Here is a 16,340-nt window from a genome sequence, read left to right as displayed (position 1 = left end):
GATTATTTTGTCTAGTTAATATAAAAACGTCTGTGACAGTGATGTTAACAATATCTTACTATAATTGTATGTTAGTCTATATCTCCCTCAAATTCTGTCAATTATTGCTTCATGTATTTTGAGGCTACACTATTAGGTGCATAATTTTATGCCTTTTATGTAATCCTCAGGAATAGTCCCTTTTATAATTGTGAAACCTCTATTTTTAGTAATACTCTTTGCCTTAAACTCTGTTGTATATGATATTAATACAGTCACTCCAAGCTTGGTAGGTTTGTGGGTCACATAATACACATTTTTATCCACTTACTTTCCATTTATCTATATCTTCATATTAAAAATATGTCTATTGTGGGAAGCATATAGTGAGTCTCACTTCTTTATGGGCTCTATCATTAATATTTAATATGTTTTTATGTGGTTAGATTTAGGTCTATCCTTTTATCCTTTATCTTTATTTGTCACCTCATTGTTTGTTCCTTTATTCCCTGTTTTCTTCCTTCTCTTGGATTATTTAAATTTTTTAGTATTCCTTATTAATTTATATCTCGACTTTTAGGATGTTTTTGTGTGTGTAAATTTTTAGTGGTTACTCTAGGGATTACAATATCCATACCTAGACTTCCACATCTGCTTAGAGTTAATATTACATTACATCACATTAACTATAGAAACTTGGCAATCATATATGTTCCTTTATATCCCCTCACTTGCCTTCATGTTACAGATGTCCCATGTACTACCTCTACATAAATCAAACATCCCATTAGACAATGTTATACTTTTTGCTTCAGTTCTATCTATCTTAAAGAAATTAAGAGGAAAACAGTCTCTTTTAAAAAATTAAGACTATTTTTGAGCAACTTCAGGTTCACAGCAAAATTGAGGGGAAGTTACAGAGCTTCCTCATATACTTCCTGCCCGTACACATGCACAGCTTTTCCCATTATCAACATACACACCACAGTGGTACTTTTGTTACAAGTGATAAGCCTACATTGATACTTCCTAATCACTGGAAATCCATAGTTTCCATTACAGTTCACTCTTGGTGTTGTACATTTTGTGGGTTTGGACAAATGTATAATGACATATAGCCACCATGTGGTATCATACAGAGTATTTTTATGGCTCTAAAAATCCTATGTGCTTTGCCTATTCATACCTTCCCTCTCAAATCAGATCTTCTTACTGTCTCCCTAGTTTTACCTTTTCCAGGATGTCATCTAGTTGGAATCATACAGTATGTAGCCTTTTCAGATTGTCTTCTTTCACTTAGCCATATACATTTAAGTTACTTCCATGTCTTTTTATGCCTTGATGGATCATTTCTTTTTGGCACTGAATAATATTCTGTTGTCTGGATGTACCACAGTTTACTTATTCATTCACCTATTGAAGGACATCTTGGTTGCTTCCAAGTTTGGCAGTTATAAATAAAGCTGTTATAAACCTGCAGGTGCAGGTTTTGTATGGATGTAAGTTTTCAACATCATTGGATAAATATCAAATAGTGCTATTGCTGGATTGTATGGTAAGGGTGTATTTGATTTTGTAAAAAACTTCCAAACTATCTTCCAAAGTGGCTGCACCATTTGCATGCCCACCAGCAATGTATGAGAGTTCTTCTTGCTCAACATCCTTGTATTTGGTGTTATCACTGTTCTGGTTTTTGGTCTTTCTAATAGGTATCTAATGGTGTTTCATTATTGCTTTAATTTCCATTTCCCTAGTGATGCATGATGTTGAGCATCTTTTCGTATGCTTATTTACCTTCTGTCTATTTTCTTTGTTGGGGTGTCTTTTAAAGTCTTTGGCCCATTTTTAAAATTGAGTTGTTCGTTTCCTTATTGTTGAGTTTTAAGAGTGCTTTGTATATTTTGGATTACAGTCTTTTATCAGATGTATCTTTTGCATATATTTCCCCCTAATCTGTGGCTACTCTTTTCATTCTCTTGACATTGTCTTTTGCAGATCAGAAGTTTTTAATTTTAATAAAATACAACTTGTCAGTTATTTCATTTATGGCTGGTGCCTTTAGTATTGTATCTAAAGAGTCACCACACCCAGAGCCACCTAGATTTTCTCTTATGTTATCTTCTAGGAGTTTTATAGTTTGCATTTTTGTGTTTTTTAATTCATTTTAAGTTAATTTTTGTGAAGTGTGTAAAGTCTATGCCCCTCTCTCTCTCTCTACACACACACACACATACTTCCAACATGGTGTTGTATGACTTACTTGCATAAGTAAGTATAATATACTTGTATGTATATTTACTTCCAGTATGGCGTTGTAAAGAAATGGTGAAAGAATGTATCTGCATTGTACCTAATCTTTTTTTTTTTTAAGATTTTATTTACTCATTCATGATAGACAGAGAGAGGGGGCCGGGGGGCAGAGACACAGGCAGAGGGAGAAGCAGGCTCTATGCTGGGAACCCGGCGTGGGACTCAATCCTGGGACTCCAGGATCATGCCCTGGGCCAAAGGCAGGTGCTGAATCACTGAGCCACCCAGGGATCTTAGTGGGAAAGCCTTGAGTTATTTCTTCAAGTATTTCTCCTTTTCTGGAACCACAGTTATATGTATTGTACTGTGTGATTGCTTAAGTTCCCCAGCTTACTGAGGATTTGTTAATTTAGTTTATATTTCTCTCTGTGTTTCATGTAGTTTAGTTTTTATAGCTTTGTTATTAAGTTTACTATGCTTTTCTTCTTCAGTTTATAAACTGCTGTTAATACCATCATTCAGTGTGTATTTCATTTCACATATTGTATGCTTCATTTCTGGACATTTCATTTGCATTTGCTTAATATCTATTATTTCTTTATTCATTATGTTCATGTTTTCCTTTAAATCCTTGAGCTAATTTAAGATTTACAGTAGCTCTTTCCAAGAACTTCTTTAATAATTTGGTTAGATGCTTTACATAAACAAGTAATTAATTTTACTTAAATGGGAATTATTATTCCTATTATAATTAAGGAAACTAAAGATCAGAAAGGCAAATTAATGTATCCAAGGTCATGTAGCTAGTTAGAAAAGTAGAAATTAGAGCCCAGGATTATCCAATTTCCAAATCTGTCCTCATAATTACTATTCTATCCAGTATATGTGCTGTCGAAGCGAGCACTTACTATTCTATTCAATATTAACTTTCTGTTAATTGATTGTTTAAACTTGAACAAGTATGCTACTTCTGCGAACCTCAGTTTCCAGGTCTCTAGAATTAGAGATCATGACCTACTTCACAGCATTGTATATGAAAGGTCCCTTTCTTCTGAAGTTATTTTTGTTGCAGTTGAAAGAAGGAGTTTGAATTTTGTGTCAGAGCACAGCCCAACAGTAGCAGAACTAAATGTATGCATTTAGATAGGTGTGGGGTGGAGGAAGACACCTTACTGCAAGGCTTTCGTAAATCAGGAACATGAGTACACAGGGACATTCCTTGTAGGGTGTCTGGGTAGAAAATAAAAAGCATTAGTACCCACCCATCCAAAAATACATTTGATACTGCCTGGATATATCTGAGCAGCTATAGTTTTTGATTATTTTCCTAATATAAATTTACCATTTTGACCCGAGTATAGTGTGAAAAAAGACTGTTGCATATTGATCATTTTAACCTCTTCCAACATTCTAGATGGTGATAATGATCAAGATGGCATCTGCTGGAAGGAGTTTTTATTGTTTAAGATAAGGATTTCTTTCTAGATTTGTATCCCTTCACAGAACTTTCTCTATGGCTGGAGAGTTCAGTCTGTTTCCTCTGAGTGTCCAGGATACCTTAACGAGTTCCACAATAGATAGTTTCCTTTTTACTTTTATTTATGTTTTGCTCTTTGAACAAAATTATTAGTAAACAAAATTACTGTAGGCAGCAGTCTCGAAGAGTTTATTATTTGCTTAGTAACAACTCTATATAAGTATATTTGCTATGGATTCTATACAATGGACACAGAGTTACACAACATGAAATATCTGCCTCTAAGGAATTAATTGTTTTGTAGCAAAGACATAATATAAGTTAAAAATGATTTAGTAGTAGATATAAGCCACAGGGTGTGGGAAAAATCCAAAGTTGGGTATTCCTTACTCAATTGGTAAAGAGCTATCTAGATCGCATGGAGAGTGATGCTTGATGATTGAATAAATTTTGAAAGGTGAGTACAAGTTTATCAGAGCTTAAAGTATGACAGGGAAGGAGGTTTCCAGCAGAGGGAGGATAAGCATTTGTGAAGGCTTGGAAGTGTGGTGAATATAGTGTCTCTAGTATCTATAATTTGTTTTGACTGAGACTCAGGGGAGATAAGACAGAACAGGTAGGCAGGGTTCATACCGCAAAGAGGTTATTATACCTCTTGGTCACAGGGGAGTCTAAATGGGAGAGCGTGGGTGAGGAAGTATTAATTCATATCCACACTGGAAAAACAACTCAAAGTACAAGGCTGGTTGCTGACAAATCAGTTGCCTCAGATTTGTATCTGATCCCACATGGGGGTTGGGGGATGCAAAAATACCGATGACTGACTGGGCCTAAGCTCTCAGACAGTGAGGAAATCTGCTGAATGGAAGCCTTTGGAGTCTGACTATGGGATAAACAGCTTTGCTCAGAGATCTATCCTCTGGGTAAACAGTGGCCTGCTTCTGAGGGAAGATAGCCCAGCTGGAGGTGGATGATGTTGGTTTCCAAGGCAAAAATAACACTGCCTAGGTTTGTGCAGGCTCCTGGGTTCACAGGCAGACCACAAGAAGCTGACACATCCAAAGAGGCAAAAACATGGTGAAAAGAGCACTGCCAAAGGCTAAGGACATGTCTAAAACCAAACAGTGTAGAAGGTGGAAAATCTCTTATCAATACCAACTTTAGAGCAGAGGTCCAGTACTTGATATTCTCTCTTCAGCTTGCTAACTCTACCTGTCAGGTACCAGACTTTGAGCTGAGTACTTTCCTTGCAGAAGAATAACAATAACTGACATATTTTGAGTGCTTCCTTTGTCCCTTATACTTATACTGTTCTAGATACAGTATATATCATTACTCATTTAATTCTACCACATGAGTGAGTTAAAAATATTATTTTCAAGTTACAGAAAAATTAACTGAGTCTCAGAAGTAAGGTTTATCTAATATCACACATGTAGGAACTAACTAGTGTATCTGGGATTTGTTTTTGTTTTTGGTTTTTTTGTATCTGGGATTTGAACATTGGTTTTACTATTACTCTGTGGGATAAGTATCATTATCCCTGATGTGTAGATAGAAAAACTGAGGCTCAGAATCATTAAGTGAATATTGTGGCTGGAATTGGCCTCAGTCTCTGACTCAAGTGCTGGTTGCCTTAGCTAGTACACTCCACATCTCCAACACTGGGAACATGTCTGGAGCTAGTTTCTGTCTCCATATGACTCTTTCTTGATCGGAGTTGAGTCTAGACCTGAACTGCTTTAGGGAGATCCAGACACATCCTCTGAGGAGATCATTAATGTGTCCCTCCAGAGAACAGAGGAGGCTAGCTGCGCAATCAGTGTTAGCCAAAGAATCAGCAACATCCACCAGACAGGAGGCCACCACCTCGGACCCTGCTACCCCATTCTTACAATCAGCCTCAAGCAGCAGAAGAGTTAGACCTTGGAAAAAGAAGGAGGAAAAAGTATTCAAGACACAGGCATGGGTTGCATTTTCCCTTACTGCCCAGGGAGTGAGAGTAGGAAAACTGTTATGGAAGAACAGTTCCCTTCCTCTCCAATCACTCAAGCATGTAGGAGATGTGGGGAAAAGATAGTGAGTAAATTAGTTTGAGTTGGGAATTTTAAACTGGGATATATAGACTTTTTGTTAAAAAACAAAAGGACAATCTTGGAACTGGAAAATTTTGGAATCTGCTTAAGGCATCATTAAGGGAGGGAAAGAGAGAAACCCAAGAGCTCAGACAGTGAGAGAAAGATATAAAACTGTTTTATGAGATGGTTCAATAGATAAGATATATCTGTCATCTACGAACTCAGATATTCCATCATGTCCTGACCTTCCCATCATCAGGTGCTCTCATTTTACCTCCTTTGTCCTTAGAAAGGTACTAATAATTCCAATCCCAGTGCCTGCTACCATAGCAGTGCCTTTTCAACTCATGGTTGACAGCTGAGTTACAATTTCTCTAGGATTCAAACTATGTTCCCTTCCTGAAACAGATATTGAAGCAATCCAAGGTTAAGATACAATGGTTATGCAAAGCTTAGAACAAGTTTCAGTAAAGCATCAATGGTATCTTGAATCAGGCTCTACACACCTCCAGTGGATGGATTCCATAACCTTGTCGAACTGGCTTCCTAAGACCTTTTTCATTCATCATGGGCAGTATAGAGACTATGAGCCCTGTGTCCATTAAGCAATTGGCAGAAACAGCCTGCATGTCCTTCTACAGAGAGACTGGATGTCCCAGAGATGGGAATCAGTATCTTATAGGTCTGGGAACAGAGGTGGGTAGCTGAGGTCTTGTGCCTCTTCCAGAAAGTCACAATCTTGGGTCAGCCTGTCTGAGATCTCTCTGCCTTGGTGGATAGAACAGAAACTATGGTGGATACTTGGGAAGATCTTGGGACTATAAAAAGGGAAGCAATTAGCTCCAAGCTTTTGGACTGAAGTATTTATTGAAAGTTTAATTCAAGTTTGATTCCCACCAGACCTCAGATGTCTCCCCTGATAAGAGAAAACTGAGCATCCCAAGTCAGGCCAATGCTCAGAGCCGTGTTGAGATCTCTAGAAGACCAAAGGAGACTGTGGGGGTGGCCAGGGCTTCCTCTACATTGCTTCCCATACCATGGGAACCCTTATGGTTGCTCTTTATGGCCTAGAATTGAGCTATCATCTAAGAATGAGTACAAACTTCATATAATTATAGGAAATCATTATCTTAAAATATCCAAGATGGTCAGTTCATATATACATACATTCATTTGCTCAACAAATATTTATGCAATACTTCTGATATTCTAGGTACCTGAGCTTAAATTCCCAAGTTCTCAACATTTCCAGTCCCCTTGGGAACTAGCAAGAAGGAGATGTCTCAGAAAAACAAAAACCTTTACTCAAGCTGCAGAAAGGTGGGCGCAGGAAATTTGGCAAGCAAAGTCACAAACTTTAGGACAACCAAAGACTTCCTGGAGAAAAAAATGTGAAAAAAGATGTGACTTTCATTTTTTGTGTTCCTATTTTTCTGGGTACTCAGATCTCAGAAGCATGTCAAGTTTTGACATGGAGATAATTGCATGAAGCAGGTAGTATCATATACTCCTTTCACTACTTGGCTGGGAATTAGTACATCTGAATGGGGTTTTTCACATGTTTAGTGGGACTGAAATGTTGGGGAACCACAGACTATTTGCATTTTATAGCAATAGTAATTTTTATTATCTATCTGGATGAAAAATTTGATTTTTATGTTGTTTCAGAACAAGATAGAAGTGAAATTTTATAATTTACATACCTATTTTCATGTCTCCTGGATGATTCCAGTGCATTTCCAACATCTGAAATATTTTTTGGTCTGAAATGTGTTGGGGGTTTGGGAAAGAGGTTGGAATTAGAGAAGCAGTAATAGCTTTAAAGAAGAAATTGCTCCCCCTCATGCTCTCTCAGCCTATTCAGTGAAATGAATTGGACTGCATTTTGCTTTTAGCTCCACTCTTGTGTAGGTAAAGAAATTACTGCATGAGCTCACCCTTGGCCCCCAGCCCTGGGATATCATGCCAGTAAATCTATGATAGTAGAGTCAGCACACCAAATATCTTTATTTTTCTTCTAATCTCAAAATGAACTGGACTCAGAAAAATTTCTTTTTTCATATTATATCCTTTCCATATTTTTGTTCTTAACCTTTCAAGCTAGTGGACTTTCCCCTGAGGCATTTCTTTTGTCAGGTTGGGGAGGACAAGAAAGGGGAGGGAAAGGGGAAGAAGTAGAAGAAATTAAAATCTGCCCTAATGTCCTCGGATGGGACTTCCCACAGGGGTCAGAGGCAGGCAAGACCCATTGGATGATATTGTATGGGTATGTGTGATCTTTCCAAGCATTTTTTTTTTTTTTTTGGTATTATACCCATAAGAAAACACAGCAAATATTTGCTATGGCCTTGAGCAAAATACAAGCCAGAGCATTTTTAATGATGTTCCCTGTACTTCAGGACCTCTGCAGTATCTCTGGCCTGCTGTTTCACTTGCTGGAGTTGGCGGTTTGTCCTGCATAACAACCCTACAACCCTCACTCTTGTTCTCCCTCCAGCAAATGTGCCAGACAGCATGTTTGCTTTGCCCACGGCCTCCCCACAGGACAGCAGTTCTGGTCCTTTGCTCAATTCAAACAACTTAAATGAAACTCGAGCACTCAGCAGAGCCCCACGGAGCAGCACAAGAGCATTCTGGATGGAGTCCTAGCCTGGCCCCTCCCTCAGCTCCCCACGTTCACCCTTCCCCACAGGCAGCTGCAATGGAAATGCCCAATGGGAGCTATGAACTCTCCTTTATGCACAGTTCTGGCTTGGAGTCAAGTTGCTGACACCAGTGACACCTCTCCTGAGGGAAGCACTTGGAAGCAGTTGGCATTGGGCTGTTGGAAGAGATACCATTACATGTCCTTTAAAAAGTCAAGACAGTAAAAGATCATGTCTGATTGGGGAGGTGGGACCTGAAGGGCATTTCAAGTGAAGGATGATTAAAATGCCTGCAGAAGATAAGGGAAGGAAAACTTAGGGATGGAGAGACTCAGATCAAGAGTAATGTTCCATGATACTCCGTGTGGCCAAGGCACCCCTCACGGGGACTCCTGCCAAAGCACTTGTCCTAGGATCATAATCTACATCTAGACAGAAAGGTGAACAATTTAGCCTTACCAGTTCAACTTCATATGGCCTTACCCAGCCCAAGTATACCACTGAGAATGCCCTTAATGCTTGTTGACCTAAACTGAAATGTCAGCATGAGCAAAGCTCATCAGCGATGAGAGAGTAAGATGGGGGAGAGATGGGGATGAGACTGGAGGGGAAGTGGGTATGTTGTCTTCCTGCAGGTTCTGTAGCTGAACTCTTTGGGTAGTCAACAAAGACTTCTGAGAACCCATGCATAGGCTCTGCTTTAGGTGCAGGAGGTAAGATGGCAAATGTAACCCTACTAACTTCCTCCTCCTCTTCTCTGCACTTATTTCCTGAGCAAATGGAAGGTAGGAGACCTCTCCCAGTTACCCACCACCAAACTACCATGCTGCCTGCACTCGGACCCATATATTCTGCCCACTGTCCTGTTACCTGCAAAAACGATGCCTGCTGCTACAGGGCCAGGCCTTCCTTGGAGCATTGGTTCCTATCTTTTTTCATTTCCTTAAGAACTTTACTCCTACAGAGATCTTGAAATTACCCCCCCCCCTTTCTTCCACATTGACAGTTTCTCCCTCTCTAAAAAATCATTCTCATCCACATAGAAATTGCCTTATTATCTCCCATCTTAGCTGTTGACCCATTTCTTTGTTTATAGCAAAGCTCTTCAAAAGAGATATGGTATGATATCTGTAGCTATATCCTACCTAACCTTCTATATTCTCTTTAACATTTGTTCTCCAAAATCTATTGAAAATGCTCTGGTTAAGGTCACCAATGATTTCCATCTTGCCAAAACCAATAATCTGATCATATCATACCTTGCCCAATTTTTTAACCACTCTGTTCATTTTTGCTGTTCTTCAAAACTCTTTCCCCCTGCCCACTTGCTACTTTTTTTTTCTCCTGAAACCTGCTTCCTTCAGACCCTCATCAAGCTCTCTCCCTTACTTCAATCGAATCTCTGCTCAGAGAAGCCACCTTGACAATCTAGCAGGAAATAATATCTATCACCATCCTCTGTGTCATTTTCCACTCCTTTATCTTGCTGTCTTACTACTTAGCACCTTCCCTGCTGAAATTATGCATTTATTTGCAAACTAGTTTATGTATGATTCCTAGTAGACTCTAAGAACTTAGGGACTTTGTCAGTCTTGTCCCTTCTATATCCCCAGCACCCAGAACACTGTCATCCTTTAATGAATAGTTGTTGAATGATGAATGAATAAAGGTACAACCCTGCTCTTAAGGAATTCATGATCTAATTGGGGATAGTGATGATGATGATAATGGTACATACTACTCACTGCTATATATCTATATCTATAGATAGATAGATAGATAGATAGATAGATAGATAGATAGATATAATCATTGATCTTCCCAATAACTATATGAAGTCCAGAAGTAGATGGTATCATGTCTACTTTATAGATAAGGAGACAGAGGAGGAAGTATTCCATAACCTACAGTCGATTATACAGCTGGTCAGCAGGAAGAGCTGCAACTCAAGTATATGTCCTCTGAGTCCAGAGCCATACTCTTCAACCCTGAGCTCTTTGACCTTGCAGTCTGACAGCATGTGAAAAAGTCACTCCATCTGTTCAGGTTGCCTTAATGTGGATATGACAGTTCCGCCTATTTGTGAACAGTGAACACCCAATTATGCTTGCTTAGTTGAAAAGAGTGCTGACTTTACTCATTTTGCTATAAAAGCAGTCTCTGTGCCACAAGCCAAAATACACAGGGTTGGTAAATATTTTGTGCTTGGTTACAAGCAAGGACCAAATCCAATCAATGTTGGCTCAGTATGATATGGTTGTTCATTAGTTTTAGGAAATATGTAGGTAGGTTCAATTCTAATGTGAAGACATTCCTTGGTCATGTTTCAGCTGAGTGTTTGAGGAAATTAAAACCTTTGGATCCATTTGGGCTTGTTTCTGAGTTCAGCACAGTATGTTCCCTTTTGTGGTTTATAGTTAAGTTTGGTGCAAGGCCCTGGCGCTTGGGTTCCATGGTCTGGTTTCCTGTAGGCCTATAACCTGTCCTCATGAATGTGCAGAAGCCTCTGGAAAGCTCTGCCCAAGACTGTGTGGAAGTGATCTTAACCTGGGCCAAGCCAAGCCTTCTTCCTGACAGCCAAGTATGTAATTTTAACATTTCTATCAACCACATTTAAAATATCAAAAAAATCAAAAATCAAAAGAAACTAGTGACAATTTTAATAATAGATCTTATTTAATGCAGTATGCCCAAAATATTATTATTTCAACATGAAATCTATATAAAGCATTATTCAATCCGGTCTATATTTTATACTTATAGCACATCTCAAGTTAGACCAACTACATTTCAAGTAGCCACAAGTGACTCATGACTACAGTTTTGGACAATGTATCTCCAGAGAATAAGAATAGACTTTTATTTTTTGTTGTTGTTGATAAAGGTGATATGTTATTCATAACTCTGAATATGCCAGACACATGGCATCTTTGCTTGAGAAAGGAAGTTAAAATCTGCGTGGTTGTATTATCCATTTGATGCTTGAATCTTTTCTAAAGTACCTCCTATAAAAAGTCATTCAGTATCTGTTTATGCAATAGTAAGGAACTCATCCCCTCTGAAGTAACTTATCCCATCTCTAGCCATCTTTTATTATTGTAAAAATTATCCTTTTTATTGAGCTGGAAATTGTCCCATTAGTATTTATCTTGTGGTTCTACAGTTTTGAGCCAGAGAGAGTGAATCTTCTTGCATTCATGGGACTGTTTTTATATTTGAAGATGGCTGGCATGTCTTATTAAGTCAGTCTTCTCCAAATAAACTGCCTTATTGCTTTCATCATTACTCCTGATAGTTTCAAGTCCTCTCAACAGATCAATGTCTCTCTCAAAGTGTGATACCCAGAGTTGAACATAATATCCATGTGTGGGTCCACCCCAAATACAGTGAGACCCAGAACTCTTGGTCCTTCATATTATATTTCTACTGCATCATGATCACAACTCTCTGCTGACTATATTGATCACCTTGGCCACCAAACACGGAAATGTGGTTCTTGTGCACAACTTCCTTATGTTCTTATGTGTACCGTTATGCCAGGGGATATAGGGGATGCCATGGGCACAGCCTACATATCATCCAACTCTGGAGAGCTGGGGAGAATAAAAGTAAGGAAAGTGACCCAGGGGATGATGTGAGAAAAAATTCTTTCTTTATAATCTGAAATACCAAGATATTTTTGACTGCATTATCCAGTGTACTTAGTGGGCTTTTTCAACTAACTACTCATCATTAGTACTTGTTGGTGAGAAAGTGTTTATAACTTCTACAAGTCATCATTAAAAATATTGAGTATGTTATATACCAACACAAAGTCTTACAACATTAGGGCTTCACTAAGTGGTACCTTTTGGATACATGTGTTCAACCAATTTTAAACTACCTAATTTTCATTAAACTGGTCTATATTTCTCCATTGTCATTTCTAGGACTTTCAACATATTTTCTCGCTCTCCTGGGGCTATCTTTTCCCCAGCTTTGCCTGGAAAATTTCTGCTTATCCTTTGTGTTTTATTTTAATTGCCATCACTTGTTTCAGGTTAGGTACCATTCCTGTGGGCTCTTAGAGTGTTGTATACTGCCCTTCTCATAGCAATGACCACATTCTTTTGTGATTTTCTCTGTATCTGTCTGTATCTACACTGTAAACTGTGTTGGGAAAAGAATTGACACTATTATATTCTAAGTGTCTAGCACAGCATAAAGTAGATGTTCAGTAAATACACTTTAAGTGAATAAATCCTCATGACCACATGTAGAAGTAATTATTATCATCCTCATTGTACAGATGAGGCCATTGAAACTCAGAGGACGTAGTAAGCTTATTAAGGCACAGAGTGGCTGGTGAAGCTGTGGTTCAAAGCCCGTGATTCTGATCTGGATCTAATACTCTCATTATAAAACTAACTATACATGCTTTTGACGTACTCCTGGATGTCTGAGTTTCCTTAACAAATGATAGTGCCCTTGGTTTTCCTGGAGAGAAGACTTAAAGTGCAAATAACAGAAAGAATGCATACTGGAGTGACCTCTGGTAACACTAAAGTATTAAATACTGATGCCAGATGATCTTCTAGCCATAAATTCTGACTTGAAAGGAGAGTGAACCTACTTTTCTTGTCATACAAGTTTACAAATCACTTTCTGTCAGTCCCTTAGTTTCCCGTAGTAAACACTTGCTGATTATTTTGCTCCCAAGTAGCTAGAGGCCCAAGGTGTTCATACTTTATTCTTTTTCCTGTGAGCCACCATATTCAAAAACTATTTAGTTTAAGTAGTATTAATAATTTTTTCTGCTTTTAAAAATTAGACATGTTTATTGAAAATTTTTGAAAAAAATCATTTTTAAATCATGCATAAAAATTTTATATCTAACAACTTATGCCTTTTTTCTTTTACAAATAATTATACATTTTCTCTAATTTAGGATCAGTCACTACATGTTCTTTTTTAACTTAATATATTGAGAATTTTCCTATGTCATTAAATATTCTCTACTATATAATGGCATAGATTTACTGTATGTATGTTCCATTAATATATCTAATCAATTTCTTACTGTGGATATTTAAGGTTATTTCCAGTTTTGGATTCTATAAATAATATGGCAGTACTTATCCTTGGACGTTAATCTTTGCACACATGACTGATTATGGAGAAAATTTTTCCCCATTATCTAATTGGTCATATGCTGTGCCGGGCCTTATTAGGATAAGAAGTCCCCAGAACTGAGCCCTTACTTTAAAGATGCTTATAGGATTTTGACCCTTAGCAGTAATCAGATTGAAGCAAGGATTAGAATTCCTGACTCCTGAATATCTAGGTTAGATTTAGCTGCTTGGGGCTCCTTCATTGCTCTCCCTATTTTCCTGTGACATCCTGGGAGCTGAGCTCCAGGACGCTGCTAAGAGGCCTCCCTGTTTTCAAGCTAGACTCCTTATCTCTGCCAGAAGAACCACCCCTGTGCCACAATGCCAAACTAAGGAAGAAGAGTTAGTATTGAGAATGAGGAGCAGCATTGGTCACCTCTGCTGACCAAAAGGAGCAGTGAGAGAGACAGAGAGAAAGCCCAAGTATGCACATATACCCCCTTTTGAGTCTTTTTTTTCTTTTCTTTTCTTTCTTTTTTTTAACCCAAGGAAAGAAAGAAAAGCAATTGCCTAAATTAATACAGCCCTGAGGGCAGGCTGAATGAGCCAGTAGCTTGTCACTCTGCTGCCATTCTGACCCTTGTAGGCTCCAAGAAAATGCATGGATGAACTCACTGAGTTGAACAACATGCTCAGTGTCTTGAGAACAAACAGACTTTTCTTTGGTGTTAGTTACAAACATCTTTTCTTTCCACTTATTCATTTAAATTCTCTAAAAAGCAAGGGCTAATCTCCTATGAAAGTTCAGGGAAAAGGCATGACGCAGCTCCAAGCTGCCTTAGCCACATGCCTAGGGAAGGCAGCTAGTAGCCTTGGAGGGGCTCTGACTCTGTCCTGGCCTACCTTGCCCTGTGTCTGGGAGAACAGTTATTGGTCACAGCCGTAATTTTCTCATCTGCAGAATGGAAATAGGAGCACTTCATTCAATTTACTACACTAAATTTAGAGTTCTTTTATTTTGGGTGGATTAATTCATGTATATTAGCAGTGGTTTATGCCACGCACCAAGCTGGATACTGAGGACACCATAGCACATTTCTGCCTTTGAAGAACCTAAAGTTAGTGGGACTCCCAGACAATAAATGGGTCATTACAGTGTAATATTAAAAGGACTTTACAGGAGCAGAACAAGTGATGATAGCACTGAGAATGGCCAGTGATGTAGGCTTGGGTAAGAAACCATTCAGGAAAGGCATCCTGATGAAATTGGTATTGACACTGAATCCTCGTGAATGAATGAGTTAGCTAGTCAAGAGGTAGGGACAGAAGAGTTACAGAAGAATGTACAGTCTAGAGAGAGCCTGATTCCTTTGGAAAACAAGATAGGTGGGCATCTCTGAATGAAGCACAGTGGAAACCAGTAAAATAATGATCAAAAGGGCTGGAGCTAGAAGAAGCAGAGCTAACTGAACTGGGCTGACTTCAATTTCTGCATTATTTTTTTTTGGATAATTTTATTTACCAGGCAAATCTGTGTTATAACACATTATCAGAGATTACAATAAAGATATTAGGCCAAAATCCAGATGCTCAACTTTTCTTATGTATTTCCTTTCTTTGAGCCCCAATCTGTATTGTTTTATGATTCTTATCAGACATACCTTGCTTTTTTCTGTCCTTAACTGTATTCTGAACCTTTTCAAGATTATCTCTATACCCCAAAGATATTGAAAAAATGTTATAGAGTGGAATGTATTTTGTATGGCTCTATATGTAATCTCTACAATTTGGGGGCGATTCATAAATCATAGCATACCAAAGAGCAGCATGTTACAAGGAGGACATTCTAATGCAGAGATAAAGAGACTTGCCCAACCAAGGCCACAGGTTTCCCAAGCAAGGCTTGCTTTGGGCTTTTTCTCTAGCACTCACTCCACACCCAAGACCAGACACAGTACTTGACAATCATGGGCATGTAGTAATTATGTGTTAAACATGTACTGGTTTCTTAATTGAAGAATATGTTGGTATATTTCAGATAGGCTCACAATCCAGACATATCCATCCAGACACAATCTATTCAGAATGGGTCTGTTGAAAGGCAGAGAGAGAACACAGGACAGATGAAGGTATGTGATTATTAATGTTTTTAGTTTGATTGCTCAGAACCTTTAATATTGCCAAGAGATTATTAAAATTAAAGAATGACTTCATTTTAAAGAACCACACAATACTTTCTCTTGAACATTACATTCTAATCAAGTAATTTCTCTCCTTGAGGAAAGCGTTTGGGAACAGTGACTGCTACAGTAGATTTGGTCTCTGAGCTTCAGATTCTATGTCACCTATCAATTTGTGTGCTTTTTGCAGGCTAGGAAGGGTAAGAAATGACAGTTTTATTTAAAAAACCATTTCTCCTGGATAGATAGAGCTAACTCCACACATGTACCCACAGGCACATACTCAGCGACTGTTAAACAGCTTCAAAGCATTTGTGCACTTTCCTCCATCATTTAGTCCCTCTTTTTTGTATCTTCCTTCTCTCACTGTCATCTGACTATACAAAATTTACAAATATGCTCTAATATCACCATTCTGAGTGAGTGTTACCTTGAATCCTCTAGCTACTTTCTAATTGTTACTCTGCTTTCTTACCCAGAGTTCCAGAATGGAGCCACTTCTCAGCTCACTGTAATTCACCTTGTACATCCGGAGTAAAACTTGACAACTACTCCATTTCCTTGCCTACTATATTCAGTAAAACTTCTAGCCAGCCCATTTTACTCCTAATGCTTTCTTGAATTCATCACTCTTTCTTGCC

At 38.3% G+C, this 16,340-nt stretch overlaps 1 protein-coding gene across 15 annotated transcripts in view; it reads left to right on the top strand.

Annotated features, from left to right (window-relative positions):
- The window catches only part of FAM76B (family with sequence similarity 76 member B), a 177,132-nt gene that overhangs the window by 153,146 nt on the left and 7,646 nt on the right, over positions 1–16,340 (top strand). Inside the window, exon 17 of one of the 15 annotated variants that reach the window (XM_077867544.1) lies at positions 15,558–15,648. The exons of 13 other annotated variants lie outside the window; for them this stretch is intronic. The gene's annotated coding sequence lies outside the window, so the exon portion shown is untranslated. Of the gene's footprint in view, positions 1–6,997; positions 7,105–15,557; positions 15,649–16,340 lie in introns of all 15 variants that reach the window. One more of the 15 variants, XM_077867543.1, reaches the window with a different exon arrangement.

The sequence above is a fragment of the Canis aureus genome, chromosome 23, assembly GCF_053574225.1.
Source record: "Canis aureus isolate CA01 chromosome 23, VMU_Caureus_v.1.0, whole genome shotgun sequence".
Lineage (NCBI taxonomy): Eukaryota > Metazoa > Chordata > Mammalia > Carnivora > Canidae > Canis > Canis aureus.
Note: the sequence above shows the minus strand (reverse complement) of the source record. Positions and strands in the feature narration are given on the sequence as shown.